The sequence below is a fragment of the Spodoptera frugiperda genome, chromosome 25 (assembly GCF_023101765.2).
Source record: "Spodoptera frugiperda isolate SF20-4 chromosome 25, AGI-APGP_CSIRO_Sfru_2.0, whole genome shotgun sequence".
In the NCBI taxonomy this organism is placed as follows: Eukaryota; Metazoa; Arthropoda; class Insecta; order Lepidoptera; family Noctuidae; genus Spodoptera; species Spodoptera frugiperda.
In genome coordinates this window covers 7071081-7091696 of record NC_064236.1, presented here as the reverse complement: position 1 = coordinate 7091696, position 20616 = coordinate 7071081, and the positions used below count along the sequence as shown (strand labels likewise).

General features: G+C 34.7%; 1 protein-coding gene and 1 long non-coding RNA gene across 5 annotated transcripts in view; one reads left to right on the top strand and one right to left on the bottom strand.

Moving 5' to 3' along the window:
* Positions 1–20616, bottom strand: part of LOC118261815 (uncharacterized) — a 123330-nt gene that overhangs the window by 11480 nt on the left and 91234 nt on the right. Inside the window, exon 4 of the long non-coding RNA XR_004782448.2 lies at positions 15050–15141. This is a non-coding gene — a long non-coding RNA (uncharacterized LOC118261815). The remainder of the gene's footprint in view (positions 1–15049; positions 15142–20616) is intronic.
* LOC118282310 (uncharacterized) overlaps positions 1–20616 on the top strand; it is a 122098-nt gene that overhangs the window by 10824 nt on the left and 90658 nt on the right. The gene's annotated exons all lie outside the window — the stretch shown is intronic.

The window sequence follows — 20616 nt, the reverse complement described above, 5'->3', positions numbered from 1 at the left end:
TTTCACGTACAAAATGTAGACTGACAGACAGACGGTTTATAACTGGAATGAAAAACCTACGACATTTTTTATCACAATGAACAAGATGGGACACATAACGCTAGCGTAGCAACAGCTTAAGGTGCCAGTGAAATCACGATAAATTAAAAAATGTGAAAGATTGTTTGTTTGGATGTTGGTTCGTCAATCACGCTAAAACTACAACAAATTTTAATGAAACTTGATAGACAGACATGGTATGAGGTCGCTTGGGTGATAGGGTACATTTTATCCCACAGGAAAACAGGCAAAGCCGCTGAAAGAAGTATCTAATGTTTTAAATTAAATTCATTATCATTTGAAAGCAAAGAATATATATGCCATATTTCAACAAAAGAAATTAAACTTCAATTGCATAAATGAAAAAGGAAATCGATGTAAATAATCACGCAAATGTGTGTTAAAAGAGAAATGTTCGCGGGAACGATTATTGTGAAAAGAGAACACAAAGAAATGCATAGAGATAGAAATAAAGCCATAATTTATGTTCCACATTTTCATATCAATAGCGTTGCTAATAAAAAAGAACAAGTATGGCTGCCACTACACCGTACGGAATGACGATAAAACAACAATACAATTGTTTGTCATTTCACTTCTTTAAAAGATTAATTTAATTGCTCTCTATTTCCAATCAAGATATTTTGTATTGAAATACTAAAGAAGTATTTATGAAATAATAAAAAGTTAATGTTTAAAATGGCATTTGTAAAAGTAGCGAATAAATAAAAGTGTGGTTTTATACTGTTTATATTGTACTAGCGACCCGCCCCAGCTTCGCATGGGTGGAATGGTGATATATTATGCATGTATTATACATATAAACCTTCCTCTTGAATCACTCTATCTATTAAAAAACCGCATCAAAATTTGTTGCGTAGTTTTTTAAAGATTTAAGCATACAAAGGGACATAGGGACATAGAAAGCGACTTTGTTTTATACTACGTAGTGATGAAACATGTCAACAGTTTTGAACTGCTATCTTCTACATCTGCATTGACAATTCATCGGTAAAGCCAAGTTTAATGTAGTGGAATAAACTGATTAGCAAACACGTTAATACTGTATCCCCTCCATCAATTCGCTAGGTTGACCGCACCGTTATGTATTGGTCATACATAATATTAATATTACTACTCTGCTACGATTACTCTGAATTAACCTATGATGCTAGATTTAACCTATCTGATTAAACTATTGGTATTTACTTAAGAAATTGAAGATTAAGGAAATAAATCGTTGTTCAGAGATACGAAATACGATATCATCAAAACTTAGTTCTGTTAAATAATTTTAGATTATGTTCTCAGAGAAAAACGTACTTTAAACTGAGGTTATCCATAAAATAATGATTGAATTGAAAAATACAATAAATAAAAGCATTTTTATTAGTAAGTTTCTTACCTACCGCGAAAATATCAGCTGACCGGTAGTCAAAATCAATGCATCACGTGTCGCCTGAGCGCGTAGCACTACTACTACGCGGTGATACTACGGCTACGAAATCGGCTACGCGAGCGTAGTAATATTTTTGACAAATGTGCTGAATAGAAAGTACGGTACCGTACTATCGTTTTTGCTAACGTTTTCATAGAATTTAATCAATCAGCATTTTAACATATCAATTAATGTCACCAGCTGAAAACAATCGTAGTCAGAATTTAATAAAACAATATTTTATAAAAATTATGAGTATTGAAAAAGTATCGTGAAAAATAGCAACCACAGAACAAAATACTTTAAAATTTGTTTGTTCGTCACACATTCAATCATACAATTTATTATAATTGAATTCGCGGCCTAGTTGACGAGGACCGCGGAAGTTTTATTAAACAAAAATATAATAATTGAAAACATTTTTACGTGGATCTAATTTCGAGTCAAGTACTAAAGAATGGTTTTCTGTGGAGGTATTGAAATGCGTCTGCGGGGGAATAACAACAATAAAAAAAAAACTCGAATAAAATGTTAACTGTATAACACAATTCACAGCAGAAACAAAGGTAATGGGTGAATTTCATTGATACACACCGCCTAGTGTTTGACAAATTAGTTTCAAGTTCAATTAGGATAAGTTTAGAAATAGTGATCAAAGTTAACAAATTGTTTGATCGCTTCTCAATCGAGTTGAAACTGTTTAAAGTGAACCTCAACAACGCTTCAAGTTATTTGTGAACGTCGCGGCGTATCGTCTACTGAACGCCACTACATACGTCATCGCTTTGGTGAAGATACCTTAGAAATTCTAAGACGCAATTATAATGAGACTACAATACACATCACTGTCAGCCCTCAGATACAAAGAACGGTTTTTAATATAATTGCAACTTGACGACGGCTATTTTCTAACCAATGATGAATAATAAAATAATAGTAATAAAAAATATAGGTGCATGTAAAAGTAAATCATGAAGTTCCATGTCATATCTTCCGGCTCCATCATCAGATCAGCTCGACAGTACCATAGTATTGTATTGTCATCAAAATCACATAAAACTGCCAATTTTCGTAACGGTACGATCTTTAGAAGATGATTAAATTAGTTTTCTTAGATTTAATTACATAGTCACATACATACAGGTCGACCAAATAAAAGCGTATTACGTATTACGTAAAAACAACAAACTTCCGTCTCATATAACAAACTGTCTAAACGAACTAATGTAAATCAAAGTTTAATTCCATTGTAATGACTCACAAACATTGTTCATTTGCTCTCTATTTAAGCACCGCTTAAACAGACACATTATAAAGTTTAGTTTTTCCTAAACGCAGGGTTGTGTGGCACGGCACAAGTTCACAAGGCACTAATTTGTGTGGAAATTATAAAGTTGCGCGACTGGGTAATTCTAGAGCTAGCGTGTTGGTACAGCTACATTCTGATTTATCATCAGGCTCGTTAGCATCTCACGTTAATACGTAATAATTGCATTTTTGGCAATCTTCGCCATTACTCTCAAAGTCAACTGTTATTATGTTAACTTATTCATATTTATTCCATTATGCTCTAAGGGTAGGTATTATGTCGAGCAGGCTGCTTAAACGTAAGGCAAAAAGGTATCCTCAAAAATGCTGCAAGTATTCATAATTCCAAGGAAACCACGTATCTTCAAAAACAGAGGTAGAAATTGTCATAGTACACTCACGACCCTCTCAAATATTTTGATTTAGAAGCTGTTATATTGCACAATTAATTTCACGCTTCCAAAACTGAATGTCAAACAGAAATCAGAAACTAATACTGCATCTGCTCGAAACATTACTCAATCAGAGTTTAGTCAAATAAACGTACTAATATCAATTCATTGAGCAGTTCGAGATCCTCAGAGTGACAAACACTTTCAGTAGCAGCTCGAAACTTGGGTAATCGAAATATAGTTTGATGGCAACATCAAATTAGGCGCACGCATCGAGCGGAGTTGGGAACAAAGTGAAACTGCATAAGCTCCAGATAGTTACTTACACGTTACGCTTTGAGTTTGAGCCTGATCGACACAGTTCACATTCAGCGGTTTGAGTTGATGTAATTTCCGCTTTTACTGTTTATCAATGGTTCACATGTTTGTTAGATACACTTTTGGTATTTGGTATACTGAGCTTGTAGCAATTACATACTTAGACCTAATTAGCCTTAATCATAACAAATATGTAATCTCATTAATACATTATATCTAAGATACAGAGGCTAACACATCTAACACCCGATAACGATTACCTATGTGTGATTAGATCTTAGATAATATGAGATAATTGACTAAGTTAGCCAATTAATTAGCAAATTGGTGAAGTGTACATAATGCTACCTAATTATATAAGTACAATTTAGTATCTAAGCCATTTGACAGGTTTTGTAACACGAGAGCACTTATTGCAGTGACAGGAGCACTTTATTTAAAGTTATGTCGATCAGCTTAGCCGTCAGTTTGTGGAGGTTTATCGACGCCGCATACCTGGCTATTGTTTTGTTATTCGATTATGTCAGCTTAAGCCTCGGCAAGCGGTCGTCGGTTTTAATATTAAAATAATATTCTATTAGCTGTGACTGTCCGAATTTAGTTAGGAATGTCGTTTTTTATCGTCGTTTTTGAAAACGAGTTACCTACTGTCTCAATGTAAAATCGATATTATTGTAGCCACCAAACTGACCTAATAAGCAATATTATATATAATAGATTGGAATGGTATTTAAGTTTAAAGTTTCAGACTAATGAAATCGCATAGCGTCGTATAATTTAAAAATGCAATCAATAACATCTGACAATACTAACTACATCTTCGAATCTGCAAAAGTATACGTTCAAGCGATTCAAATTCTTTTGCTAGATGTCAGCGTAAAAGAAAGGTCACACAGCGGCGTGCACTGGTTAAGTTGCCGTGTCCCGACGTTCGTTGACTCGGTCTGACCTATCAGATGTTGTTGAACTGTAAGGTTGGTGAGGTGACCGTGGCGACGGCGGCGCGGGGCGGGCGAACGTACTTTCAGCACCAACATAATCGCTAGTCTGCGACATACATCGTAATTCTCAATTCAAGTGCATAAGCAGACTCAGACGTTACACCATTCTAGAGTCGCCATTGACTGTTTAACCCTAGCGCGAACAATGCTTAACGACCTAAAGATAACATGCATACAACAAGGTTATGTATGCCGTGGCCCTATTCACGCCAAGGACGGTCCTCTACCCGTTGTTTATGTGAAGTTGGGCGTCTGTAACGAAATTCCCAGTTAGTTACAGATGTGTATCTCACTTATTCAAATCGAATTCAAAGTCGTTCAAGCTGGGAACTAGCTCTTTCAGTACTGTATTCCATTGTCCCGTTTACATAAGACTATGTTCTTGACAAGTTATCTATATTACAAAAGCAAAATATAGCTATAAAAATATTGTAGTTAGCAACTCTTGGTAATAACTTACTTTGGGTATTTCAATTGCATTGTCTTTCAGAATAATAAAATGTCTTTCTTGTGAAGATAAAACTTCATCGAGGTGTTTTTGAAAGGAATTAGCGCAAAGAGATAGAACTTCTTCTTGCAATGTGCCCCGAGCCATTCTGCGCTCAGAAACAAAGAGATTATATTTGTTTGAAAATGCATGCAAGGAATTAAAATTATGGAAACGATGGTTGTCGTTTTTCTTCCAACTCAGAAATAATTAGCTTTAGAAAAACAGCGACTTTGTACCCATAAATATTGTATCTTAATAGCTTTGCAGTTCAAAACTCCTTTGAAAGCGGTTTTATAAAATATTGTTCATTTAAAATTACATTCGTATTTTCTATTTAATTCTTTAGTTAGATAATTGCATTATAAACAAAGCACAGAGTTACGGTCGCGGCGTGTTCCTCGGTTATTTTATCTGGCTTAAAACGTACACAGTCTCCGTCTATTATTCGTGTGAATCGTCCAATTGTTCGTCTCCAAACCGCATCACGCATGCGTAGCTGCCCTGCATATTCTATGCGGGCCGTAACGGTACGTTCATGCTTTATATTCCCTTTTAAGTTACGAAAGGTAATATGTCACCAGCCGACCTAACAAAATGTAAGAGGCAAATGAAAGATCAATATTTTAGCATTATCCAAATACATCGACCCTGGTTATTTTTAACTTAATCCATTTATATATGTTAGAATAACATGTCATTCTCCTTTGTTGTACTTTTTTTGTCCTCGGCATAATAATAATGGTGGGCGTACCACTTAATTGTTGTGCTCAATGACATCAATGTAGTGTAGGTACGCTTATCTAACATTGCCCTATTTCAGATATATTCATAGCTCTTTGCGGCAGCAAAACGGTAAAGGATTGGTCTTTGCGCTCTCAAAAGAGTATTCGAGTCGTCTGAGGAGCTCTTAGCTAAATCGGCTCGCTTATCACGAGACCTGAACGTTATCGGACTGCATTCAAATACGTACAAATTCAAGCCGGATTTCTGTATATTTTATAGTTATTTATCATTCGGAATGATCTTTGAGAGGTTTATTGAATGGAAAATTCAGAACTTGTGAATTCCGTTTTCGCTACATTTGAGCGAACGATTATGACGTCCGGGAACGTAGTTGAGACCTTGAGTGTAGTGACATTAAAATAGCTAGTTTATTCAATTTAGGTTATTGTCAACTGTTTTAATAAAACTGATAGACGATCAGCTCGAGGCCGCTGTACGTCCGACCTTCAGACGAATTTAGGGTTCATCGTGCCACTTAGTGTAGTAGCAGTAATTGACGTTCATTATTTACATCAGCACACTGAACTCATTTTTATACAACTACTATTAATAGACATGTAACAATTCTCTATATGTTTCCCAAAATAAACAAAATCTATTAGAAAATAGAAATACAAAAGGTATTTCTTGCTTAGGAAACCTATACTCAAATATTTATGGTTCACAATAGGTACCTACCTGAATTTTACTTAGAAATACCCTGTTGAGTAGGGCGACGCGATTCAAAGAGCTCTAGAATAAGGTAAACATACATGTAACTGTAGACAGCCGATAATGGAATTTCGTTGTTTGTAAATAAAGTGATCATCCAAATAACATTTAGCTGCGGAGGCGACAGAGATATACATTATAGGTCCGAGGCTACTACGGACTAATAGTAAACAATCGTATCTACTCGTACTATATCGTCGCCTTGCATTGTGACAGCTACACAAGTTAATCTGCTGACATTTAAATTTTATGTTTGTAACCAGGGTTCAGAGAAAACTTAATATTAATAAATAAGAGCCTCAATTAAATAAGTAAATCTGTTATGCTTACAGTTAAGGCGTCGGACAGAAGCAATCGTATTTAACAAACTTTTATTAAAATGAACTATGAAAACATGTTAAACAATCATTTTGTGTTATTTTCTCACGAAAATGTTTGTTTGGATTCTGTTTAAAAATGTCCCAACATGTCCGTTACACCCGCTGGAGTAATTAAAATAGCTCGCCAGCTCACATTTTTGCTTTTATAACCGAATTCGAACTCATTCGCTGTATACTCTTTGAATGGTGAAGAGAAAAGTTAGCTCGTACTGGCTGGCTGTTGTAAAACATACTAAGCACACCTTTTACTGCGAGTAGTTTCAATTTCTACACGTTTACTGTTTAAAAAGTTGCTATTTATGATGCAGGTAGGTGAACAAGGGGCCATTTACCCGCGTAGTTCCGCTCTTTCAGAATGAGAGAGTCAAAGAAAATGTGTCTATTTTACTACGTTATTTATTACAAAAGGAATTTTATGAGACTTTTCTGATTAACATTGTTTCTTGCTCGGTTTTATGTAGCAAGGTAGAAAGGTTCGACATTTTCTCGTTTCTATAAACCATATTAAATCAATGTCGGTATTTTCTGGCGAAAATATGGATAAATATTGTGTAATTCTTCTATTAGGTGAACGAAAAACTAAATAGAAAAGAGAGAGAAATGAGTCGTATTTTCTATTTTACCTTTTTGACAATATACAATAACATACAAAAAAGAACTAATCTAATGTATAATCACTGCGATAATATCACAATGATACAACACAACATTCTCTGGGTTAGGTTTAGTCAGCACCTAAATAGCTGTCCTAAATAGACTGGCATAGACGCTTGCGTGATAACTGAGTTCGACGGCATAACTAGCGCCCCAGACAGGTCCTTCAACTTTTTCATAATGGTCACTGGAACACTGGCAGCTGTTGGCTTACATTGTACCACAAACATCGTTTAATATTGCACAAACATTCAACGAAATATCACAAAATTGTTGGGTTACTATTGACGACACTTCTGTAAAACAGATGTGTACTCCAATGTCATTTTCTGATAATTATGCAAATTAAGCTGTTTGTCTGCGCCTTTCTTGCATAATGATATTCAGTCTACAATTTACGCCTTTAGAGATTCAATTTGAGAAATTCCCTTGCTCACTGGCACTCAGTAAAGGAACCAACTTCATATTATTTTCTCTTTGGTCTCAATATCAAGGTACGCTTCATGTTTACCTTCACATATTCTGTCTGCACTATGTTCGGTATTTGGTTCACGAATGTTAAAACTTCGGTCAGTTAATTTAAAATCCAATATTTCTTAACTTTCGACGTTAGAGCCAAATTTATCGTTCATAGTTAAAGCAAATAGCAAATATCGACTATATTTTCTACTGACCTACATAATATTAGAAGCTTAGAACTACTTAGAAGTTATTTGTGGAACGCAAATATGTTTTTAAAATTTTATGAGTTAGCTCAGGTATGTACTTAAGAGCCTTACACTCCTTTCCTGGCAAGAGGCCATTTATGTCAAATTTTAAAGATGCATTAACGAGTCAGGTTGCCAAAATATCGCTGTGGCTTCACACCTCGTACTAGCATGTTTCTAATATGTAGCCATTCCACTATCGCGATCTGCGCGCCAGCCACCTCACGGGCTGCAGTAACTTCGCCTTCTAAGGTAACATTTTCCATCTTAAATATTCTTATATCAAAATTCGACAGCATTAATGCGCTACTGGCAATTCAGACAAGATTTAGATTAGATTAAACTTAACCCAAAATTAACACAATCTAGAGTGCCTGACTTAGTTAAGACCTGACTGTCAGAGTTTTATTTTTAGATACGATTATTGAATTTTCTTTTTGACATTGAGATAAATTAATTTTATTTTATGAATTAAAAACTAAATTTCATAAGAGTGGAGTTATTTATCATTGTAAGTAAATTTACGTTACAAAGAACATGTCCTAAACACCTACTTTTTAACAGTAGCGCGAAATTATTTATCTTTGTATCGAATATGAATGAATAACCACCAAAGTAACTACACTTAAAAATTCGGTTAAAATTTAACTTACGTTACGGAAATGCCATACAAAATACTCAAGTAAAATATTTGATTTGCACAAGAACTTTTGTAACTATTTGAAAGAAACCATTTATGAAACGGGCATTACCAAAACTTCTTGAGTTTTGTCAAATAAAGAACCAATGTTTTTCGAATCAACTAAAACGTTGGAATCATAAATATTATCGATCAGAGTCAATAGTATAATTAACGAATGATTAAGTATCATTCACTATTCCTTTGATTAAGAACCCGTTTACTCGTCTCATTAAACAGTATAATTAAAACAAAAATATGAAGCTAACAAACAGCAAAATATTAATAATTCCTGAAATGAATGATAGTTTACTCGAAAAGCTTTTATTAGAAATAAATAATATGGTAGCTTGTTAAAATAAATAGTAAACGTAACCATTTACGGTGAATTTAAAAGTATCACGGTACAAATATATTGAGTATATTTTTGAATGATTTATTTATTTTGTATTAACATGAAATTTACTGTTTGTCTGATTAACGGTGATAATATTAGGAGCTTGAAAAATGTATACGATAGAAAGAGAAGCAAACAGTTTATTTGTAGCGTTACAAGATATTGCAGGCAAGACAAGAAAATAAATTAATATTGGACAAGGCACAAAAGACCAGTGCTCAGCTAAAATGTCTATGTATCAAGTCATTACATATAGATATAAATAACACCACGTTTTACGGCTAGGTAGGCACGTAATAGCCGATCATTTTATGACGACTAACTTTTAATTTTTAAATGCATTTTGGCGCACAATTTCATTATCATCAGCATCATGAGCCGGAAGATTTCCAGTGTTGAACAAAGGTCTCCCCCTAGTTCTCCACGTAAAACGACACAATTTAGGGGTAAGTAACTTCAACTACCACTCGCTACCACGCCTAGGCACAAGTAAAATGCCCGTCATCGACAACGAGATACAGGTAAAAATATTATAAAGGTTCGAGCTACTACTGTTATCCCGATATTCAGAACCTACCATCTAAAAAAATCCCTACCTATATGTGTGTGTAAAGCCGTGAGCGAAAAACTAGTATGTATATACTGTATACGTTATACGTTTATGTCGTCCCGTAATTTGCTACTCCGAAGCAAGACGGGCTGCGATACATGATTTAGAAAAATTAAACCTGTAAACAAATACATAAGAACAAAAACGCGTTGCCAGCAACAACTGACCTTGTCAATTGAATTGTAAATCTTCTAAATCTTCATTATAAAATAGAAAAGCCGAATAGCTTTTTTTTGAGGGGAGAAAATCATCCAATGAATTCTAGCTTTTTTTGGGGCGAGGCGAGAGGGAGTTTCAGTCTCTTACTGACTAAAACCCCTTCCTATTCTTGCTTTTCGAGTTGGAGCTCCGGTAACCTGCTATGTAGTCCGCAAAAAAAAAGGATATTCTCTTCTACAATTTAGGATAACCACACTGTCAACCTTCTATTATAAATTTTACCAGCATGTGCGAATAGTTTGTCAAAAAACAAACAAAGAGACAGTTATGGACTATAAAAAAAAATAAACTACACCTATAAATTTTTTGATTGACGCTATCGGATTGTACCTAGTAATTTTTTCTTACCTGCACAGAGCGGATTTGAACGAACGCGGTTCAAAAGCTTTTGGTGAATAGGTTTTTCATTTAAAAATCTGTTTCGTTTATGAACGTTTTCTATCAATAGACGGGAACGATGTATGTTTTCGATTTTGTATTTACTTAAACTGCGAGCTCAAATGAGGTATAGATTTAATGTCATTATCTTAATAGTAGCGCTACATAACGTAATGATCTCCTTAACATTGTAGTGCTTGTCTTTATTTTCTTATCTTAAAAAAACGTTGTCCCACATTAGGATTTTCTCCTGTGTCGTGGGTGCTTTTACAAATATACACATGACATCCAGACCCGGAACAACAATCTGTGGATCACACAAAGAGTTGTTCCGTGCGGGAATGGAAGCCGCTACATGTTGCACGGCAGCTAGTTACCCAGCCATCGCACTAACTGTGCAGTCAAAACTGTGTATGAATGTATGATAGCTGCTACCTACAAAAAAATCTTCCTAGGTTATTTATTTCCTAACTTAATCCAGGCTGCTCACTAAACATATGTATGTATATCAGCATAATTATTATCTTACATCAAATAGAATGTGGCCTTTAGATATTCCCTAGTGAGACTCATGAGCTCGCATAATCCATTTCCTCATGACTAATGTTTTATTTATTTGTTTTTTGGGATGTCGGTATAAATAAATTGTTTTCTATGTACTTTGGTAACATGTGATTCAGTAAGACTGAGAATTGGAATGTATTAATTTATATTATGGAATTTTTATTTCATCTCATCGAAAACTACACACTGACAGGCAAATTTAGATTCTATATTATATGTTTACTACGTCCAGTTTACTTCTCGTTAGTGAAAACTCCACTTAAGTGACTAACTTTTGTAATATCTTAGGCAGCGCTGGTATGGTTATTAAAGGTAGCGGGCCAGGAAACTTCATACTTTTTTAAGGAGGTTCAGTCTATTAGTAGTTTGCCTTGATGTTGGCTTTACGTGATAAAAGTAATCCTTTTCTAAGAATACTTCAGTAAGAGATTCTGGGTAGGTTTGTGAGTGCCTGAGTACCTAATAGTTTTTCTCGACTTGACATATTTATGTGATTATTTACCTAGACAAATATGTTAAAAGAAACAGTACCTATCTGTTTATAATCTGCTTTAAACATTTATTCTCTTTTGTGTAAACTTTTCGAGTATCGTTATAGTCGTTTGAATAAGTAATCGCATAAAACATGGTGCGCTATCTGCGTCTAGGGTAAAGTTAGAAAGTTCGAGTCGAGGTCCTCCAAGCCATACCTATTATGCTTTGAAAACATGAACCCTTGGCAAATGCAATGAATCTGCATATTTGTTGTCCTCAAAGGACCTAACATTTGTTTGTTAATTTACAAACGAGGACTGAGAGGAAAATGTTTGTACATTCCAATACATTTATTAGTATTGGTCCAATTTAATAGAAAGCAACAAACCTTTGACAACGTTTGTTTGCCAATCACTTCAATGTATGTGAAGTTGTGCCATTTCATTTGTTAATTTGATTGAGAGTGGCGGCAGAGTTTTAAAAACAAACAATTTAAAGCGCACTGGGTTCATTTCATACGTTACTCAAAGAATATTATACTGGAAAAATACCTATCGGTAAAAAGTCGTTCACTACATTTATTTGTCTTCCGAAATGCAAACATGGATATTCAGGCGTTACACATTGCTTTTTTTAATTTTATTTATGGTATAAGCCGGTACGAGTAACGAGCAGACGGGTCACCTGATAGTAAGCAACCAGAAATACAAGTGCGTAGTCGGCCTTTTAGGGGTTAGGAAATTTAAGGGTTCATTGTGATTCGGGGATTAGGATGATTCGGAGGAGGAGGGGGGAGGGTCATTAGCCCTCCGGTAACCGCAATCACAAAACAACGCAAGCGGTTTTCTGTAACGCGGTGGTATCACTCCGGTCGAGCCGGCCCATTCGTGCTGAAGCATGGCTCTCCCACACTTAAATAAATTAAGACATTAAAGGTCAGTTTCATGGCTGTCATACGTAAGCAACTGACTTTAACTGCAGATAGTTTAAGTTTTTTGTACGAGCTAATGAAACCTACTGCTATTGTATTATTTATTATATCTGTGTGAAATAAAATTATATGAGATTTTCCTGAAACCGTCGATATTCGTGGAAATAAAACTTTTGAAACTGTCAGTATCAAATATTCTAGTACCGAATGAATTCTAATATTACCTGCCTATCTCAATTACGAAGTTACCACAATACGGAAACTTCACAGACTGCCGACATTCATTGCTGGCAGTTGAATACAGTTATTTACACACTGGTAGCTGGGAATAGTAAAATCAGAGTTTGTAGTTAGCAGTTAGCACGCTTGACAAACATATGTACCTATCCAATTAAAACTTCAATTCTAAAGCCGCATTACCACTTAACCAATTTCCAAAAACGTCTGGTTATTTTATGGAAATATTTCCATACGCTTTATATATATTTGAGTAACATTAATTTTTATTTTAAGTTTAATTGGAACTCTGCTTTCAATCACCTTAATATGAATGTTTTAAATCCGCAATTTGGTACGAGAAACTACAAGTATAAATTGAAATCCTTTGTGTATACGTAAGCTGATTTATCTGTATTCATGAAATATTAATAAAATGTATACATATACGTTCGTTTGTGCATGCAATTATGCATGTTTAATGAATGAAATTGTGCCACCATACCGTATATAATCCCCTGCACACTGCATTCAATGGGCGTTGCTTCAATATCTAATATGCGAATGAAATCAATTGTAACCGGGACATCTGTATCCATTAGACAATTATTACGGTCGTGCGGCTTCGAATCCAATACGAAAATTAACATTTTGTGTAATATTATGGGAGTGCAGTGTCGCCTGTCGCCGCGACATGATCCATTCATCGGTCATATTACTATTCTCTCTGCATTAAAGTGAATGATGTAACATGATGTGTGAGGCCAGTGTAATTTGTTCCACTAATGCTACCAAATAATTATATTTTACATACATACATACGTCGTCACGCCTTTTATCCCCGAAGGGATAGGCAGAGGTGCACATTATGGCACGTAACACCACTGTACAATGTACACCCACTTTTCACAATTTACGTTGTAAGTCCCATGTGGTGAGCCTATTGCCATATACCGGGCACATTTCCAGACTCTGTGCTACCACTGAGAAATTTTCGAAAAACCGAAAAAAGCCCAGTAATACTTCGCCCGACCCGGGAATCGAACCCGAGACCCCTTGCCCGGCAGTTGTACTTGCAACCACTCGGCCAACGAGGCAATCAATTTTAATCTTACATTATTAACAAATGAAATTAAAGTACTATGTTCTATGTAAGTATTATATTGTAGGAACATTATCAAAGAAAATTGGGAGTAGCAAATAGCAATTCATTTACGCAAAGGAAGAGAAGTCAACAATACTATTGGATTTTGTACTAAACGCTTCCGACGAAGCAATAATTAGTGCACAGTCGTTGAGAGAGCTTCACTGCCGGTGTCTGCGAAATGATCATTTAATTTGTAGTCTATTACTGCGGTTATTGGTTAACCAATAAAATTGAGCAACCAATCGCCAACTTGCTGTTGGTTTATTCTACTTTCAAGTGTTAGTTTGTCATTGCATTTATTGTTGTTGTTTTAAACTATTAGTTAATAGAAGTAGAAATATAAATGTTTTAATTTGATTCAATTCTGATTTTTGTTCGAGATCAACTTGTAAGTGTCTCATGATAAAACCTTAACGCCTTCTTTGTGAGAAGATTATGATGACGTATTCCGATTGATGATTGACGGCTGAACCAATTTTGGTCTTTGTTTAATATTGTATACTCATTTTCCTATACCTTTTAACACATATCACGGAGAACGACACGATACTAGACGGAACAGCTAGTAGACAATAAACTGAAATTATTTATTGATTCTGAAATCTGTGTCTTATGTTATACACAAAAGGTCTCATTTCGGTATACTAACAGATAGATAGCTACTGTCTATGCACAATACTAGAGATAGGTCGTTGTCGTGTTCTAGTTTCATCAACATTCGATGTCTTTCAGTTAACATGATAATGACTTTGTGTTCAATCAAGCCCTCAATGCCTGTAGAGCCCCACTTTAATGGAACGTTTAAAGTTTGGTAAACATTTTCTTATATGTATTTGACATCGAAGAGCTGAGCAATATGACAGAATTGTGAATGTTTCCCATGTGCGACACCATACATCATAGATTAGCTACTTCAGCAGTTATTTAATAAAGAAAATCTATATATAAAATCAATTGTTGTTCGTTAGTCTCGCTAAAACTCGAATACGACTGGGCCAATTTGGCAAATTTTGGTCTTGAATTATTTGTGAAAATCCAGGGAAGGTTTATAGGGTGAGAAAAAAAATATTTGAGGCGGTACGAAGATTGTCGAGTTAGCTAGTGTAATATATAAATGATTGCTAACCTAATTAGAAATATATTAAACATTTTGTGAATTCTTGATGTAGAATTCTAAACCTAATATAGCACGTAATAAAAATAAAATACTTACGTTTCCTGTGCACGGCACATTGGTTCCGCAGTGACTTCATATTGGTTCCGGTAAGTATTGACTGTTGACAGCAACTCGTGCCTGGCCACGACCTGCAAACAGTCAAACACCACACGTTTACCAAGCGACTCATGGTTAGAATATTACTCTTATTCAGTAACAAAATAGGCTAGTTTCCTACTATGCCTTGTACGCTGTAACAAGGTGCGGCTGACAGATTCAGTAACGTTTCGTATCACTCTTGGAAGTAGCTGCGATTTAAAAATTTTGCCTTAGTATTTTAACTGTATCACATTCGTATTATGTTAAATCATTCGGACGTGTAGTTAATTAAATTAAATCCAACCGGAATGTTCTAGTCTTTAAATAAAATCTAATGAAATGAAAAATAAAGTAAAGTGTTATGCGTATAACGTAAAACCATAGTCGTGTTTAATGATGGGATGTACTGCTACGATGGATAGGTAGTCGATATTTTTTAGAATAAAAAAGGAAAATCGTGCCTCGTTCAATTATCACTCTTAAAAAACCTTTAATTATGTGGGTAAATCTACTGTAGACGCGGCTCTCTCTGCCCGAACCACAGTGACTTTACCTGAGCACAAATATGTAGTAGACATTTCCGGCGCCTTTGATAATGCGTGGTGGTACTTAATCTGAAAGATCGTGGTTGCTTTAGTAACACATACAAACTAATATACAGTTATATTCTTCACGGTTCTGTAAAACTGAAACTCTGAAGCACCTCAGGGCTCAGTCATAAAATATTTATTTTCACAAGTATATACACGTAGTTACACTGCACAACTAAATAACACACACATTTAATAAAAAAATTAAAGAGAATTAAATGTATGCTGCGAGTATCGATAGCGATAAAAAAATTTTTTCTAATGTCCATCCCTAGAGAGAGACGTCAACGTCATACAGACATCTGTCAGCCGCACCATGTTACAGCGCACAAGGTTTGGCAAATGCAATACTTTTTTTTCAACAACGATATTTTCTATGAATTTTGTATTAAATAGTTTATTATGACGTCATCAGATTTTTACGTCAAATAGCAGACTTATTTCTAGAAAATTTGCTAGAAAAAATAAAAAATTAAGTAGTTTATCAAATTTTTGAACATTGTATTGTATTGAAAAGTTGAAATAATTTATTTTTGACCCAGTCATCATCCCTATAATATTATAGCCGACAGTTCACGAAGCGTCCGGCGCAACTATTTAACGCTTGTAAATATTGACTTAATTAAATACTCGAGTCATATTTGAAGTGGTCGAAACTGTGCACTTTAGTTTCAAAGTTTAATTTACTGTTACAATATTAGGTTACTAGCTCTATAAACGTGTTTATTTACCAACACCTGACGAGTTTCACTGTCCGTTCCTGAACAGAAATTCTCGTGAAAATTCAATGCTCAATAGTTTGTAATAGAGAAATGAATTCGAACGGTATTGAATACCAAACTGCATTTAGCAGAAAAATAGGAACACATTTGCCTGAACGCTTACAATGTATTGTGTTCACACTAATTGAATAATTAGTTAAAGCTTGCAATTACGTACCGTAAGCTTATCAAGACCTCACTTTAAATAGGCTTTAAATAGGATTTAATATTTAGGAAGGTATTTTAATTTTACCTATTTTTAAATTGATTTTAATGTTTAAATAAATTGTTTATTTAGTGATTGGCTGGCCAAAGTTAATGAGATATGTTCTAGATTATTTGCAGTTGGAAGTTATGAATGCTTGTGACATAGATTTCGAACATTAGTAAAAAATAATGTCAGATTTAAAAATGTTTATAATTATTGAGGTAATTTTCCACCAGACATGTGCTATGAATACAGAGATGTTATCGCTAAGCTGTAAAACTATATGACCGTTTCCTCTGATTGTAAGCTATTTAGCTGTACTATAAAGATGCGCGGCCGCAAAGTAAGATCCATTGCATGCATCTTTCCATACAAAAACATAGCTTAGCTGATTCCGTCTCCACTAGTGCTAAGCTATGTGTACCAATAAATACGATTGGTGGAAGCCAAACGCATCCACAGCAACGTAGCATTACACATCTCTGGAAAAACACCTTTATTCTAATAAAAGGTTTAAATGGCACTGGACTTCAGCCTGTAATCTCTTTTCAAAAAGCTGTTGAACCGACCTCTAACAGAATAGTTTTACGGAAACCTCGGAAGTGAGGAAGTTGAAACTAATACAAATGAGAAAAACACGAGACCTTAATCTTGCACTGAATTGAAGAACACAAATTGACTTTTAGATGGAAAAGCACTAAGTAGAGCATTCTTTTTTAATTGTTCATTGTAGAATGTAAAAGCAATTTTAGTTTTACGAGAAAGAGTTCTAACTCAGAATAATTAATTAATCTTTCTCCATATAACAATGATATTATTATGTCCTATACAAATGGCATTTAATCGAATACTCAATTGAGTAGATAGAAAAAATTGTAAATCGATTTACCTGACATTGGACTAATTATGTCAACTTTATGTCGACCAACAGGCCCATACATTGTATCTTAACTCGTCCCCTTGGCATTTAAATGGCCTGTTCTCTAACAACTGGAGAGTTTGTAGTTCTCCTAGTTTCTTTAAGTTGCATCTCAAAACTACTCACTCAAAACAAGTCCTGAGTACTTAGTAGTGAATTTGTAGCACTTAGTACTTACATACGCGAGAAATGTGACTCCGACTTACAAGTGAAGGCGCTATTTAAATATAGCAACACGTGGCGTCTGGCATGAATGGCGGATAGTGTGGCATGAATAGAAGATCGTCTGCCGCAGATAGGTTCTACTTCAAACGAAATATTTCCACTGATATTCTGTTACGATAAGCCCCAAAATATTTGATAGGCTGTAAAAATATCAAACAGCTTATGGAACGAAAATAGAATTGAATTAAATTAAATAAGTAGGTCAACAAAGCATAAATAAAAGAAGGACAGACTTAAATAGCCTTCGTATAAATGGTTGTCGTGTTTGAACAGAATCAGGCAACTAATGACTATTATCTGTAATTATCTCATCGCTACGATAATTGGACTAAATGAGCGGAACATCCACCCTGCTTTCCTTACTAATAACTGTCATAATATTATACTACCACTTGCGTACAATGTTGTTTGTTTAATACATATTTTCCCAGTATTTTAGCATTTCAGTTTTTACTATCTTCTAATTTATCTCCTTTTAATTTTAGTCTAGTCGCAGTTTTATCATCTCTAGGAAGTTATTAAATAAAATTGTAAAAAACAACAAGCCCAATTCACATTTCGTTGTTTTTATTATTTATTAATGTACGTTTGTTGCCATCACGTATGATGCAATACTTGGTCCAGCTAAAAAATATTTTAATCCTATAGGATAACAAAATAAGCCCAGTGGAAAAACAATGAGCTGCGCGAACTTATGCCAAACAAACACACGTCAGCGGACAACACAAAGGACATTTTTTATTCACGTGAACTCATGTCTGATAATTCTGACATAAGTATTAATATGAGCAGACACGTAACATGTATTTTTTTTAAAGAGAAATTGAAGAACACGATATATTTCAAACAATTACAATGTTTCTCTTCTTGTTTGTAAACCTTCTATAATTGTGTTAACATTCCACTCTTAACAATGGGTTTAGAAACACCAATCACAATATGAAATACGAACTTTACTGTCCATTAATAAGGTTCAATTCTTATAACATTAATAATTAAAGAAAATGAATTCTCATTCTGCTATAAAAAAAAGGGTATGAATGTAATAATAATGTTGGCTTTTCAACGTAAACAACGTTGCATTTCACACGGAATATCAATATGGCTCAGTCCGCATTAATAAAATCATTGAATCAGTTTTAATATTTTAATGGGTTTATTGTATGAGGGACGGGTTCATGATATTATTGTGCTACTTTAATTATTCAATCACCGAGTTATCGGTACCAATTAAAATGATTTTTGGAAACAGAATATTGATGTCACCATTTTTTTGTTAAACACAGAAAGGATTTAGCAACACAAAGAGATGCCCACGGTAACATGTGAAACATCATGACATTTGTCCGATATGAAAATCGGTAATTGGTTTGCACGTGTGTTCTGGTGGCCGTCTGTGAAAGATATTAAAGGATTACGTCGGCACTCAGTCAGCTCTGACACTAGTATTCGGAATGAACTAAAACAGCATACATCCATCGCAGTACTACTTGCTATTAGTGATTGGGTTGTTAAAAGCTGAGATTTTATTTAATTATTCATTTCATACTTAGTGCAAAGTCATTGAAATAGGTGCATATTTCATTCTTTACGGGTGACGAAAACTTAATTATCATTATTATCAGCCATGGTCGTCCCACTGCAGAGCAAAGGCCTCCCTACCCTCCTTCCAATCGTCTCTTCGTAAAGCTTTCTGTGGCCAATCTTAAAACTAAAAACCGACAAAATATTTTAAAATACTTATTTTAATACTACTACCCTGTTGACTTCTCAAACATACGATAGTTTAAGTAGGAGCCACTGAAATGTTGCTTTCCAAACATCCTGTATGTATTGATTTTCTCTTTGCACAAATATTTTACTAGCTGAGTTAACAAAATACACTGATCTGATACAAAACGCGCTATTTTAGCTAGCGGCTTCGGATACAGAAAAACAAGTGCTTCAAGTCGGTAGCTGTTTTGATGCTACAAAAATAAGGTATATCATACTACTTATGGCAGGGAGTTTTCTTAGAACCAAAACCAATTTGAGCCTCTACACAGAAGCAACTCTAGAGTAGAGCCAAGATTAAAAAAAAGCAAAAAGTATGTAAGTAAGGTAAAATAGGGTGAATAGAATTCGAAAGGCCAATAGACACAGGTATGGGGTGAATAGATTTTAGAACATTTTCCTAACAATTATTCACCCCTCTTCTGTTTCTATTCACCCCTCGAATTCTATTCACCTCGTTTTACGGTATGCCTTGTTGGTGAAAGTAGATCTTCCTCTCCCATAATTAATAAATTCTGAACCCTACAGGCTTCACAACTAGTAATATTAACTTCAAATAATTCAGTTTAAGATCAAACGAAAATACTAAATCGTTTGGGAGCGAGCCGATTGTTTGCAGAGTTTTGCTAATTGCCACTGGCATTTCAATTAGTAGCTGTGCTAATTTCCAAGGCGGGACTTTAAATATAACTGGCATAATCGACCGTGACACACTAAGTAACGAGTGGCTGCCTGGCTGGACATAGGTACGGCCCGAATGCTCGGTTCCTTTGTTACTATATTTAACACAGTGGGCTAAAATTAGACACGTATATTAATTAAGTGATCTCTTAATTGAATTCTTGCCAAAAAGTGTTTTGTCAGAACATGGATCGTTTCAATTAAAAATTACTACCTATATTTATTGTTAAATTATGCTTAATTTATTTAAAGGTGTACAATAAAGGTTATTTATTATTATTCCTTACATAATCACGGGACCACAGGGTCCCGGACCTTTTACGAGGGGCCGATCGCAGAGGCCCGTTGAACAATTTTACTCTAAATAA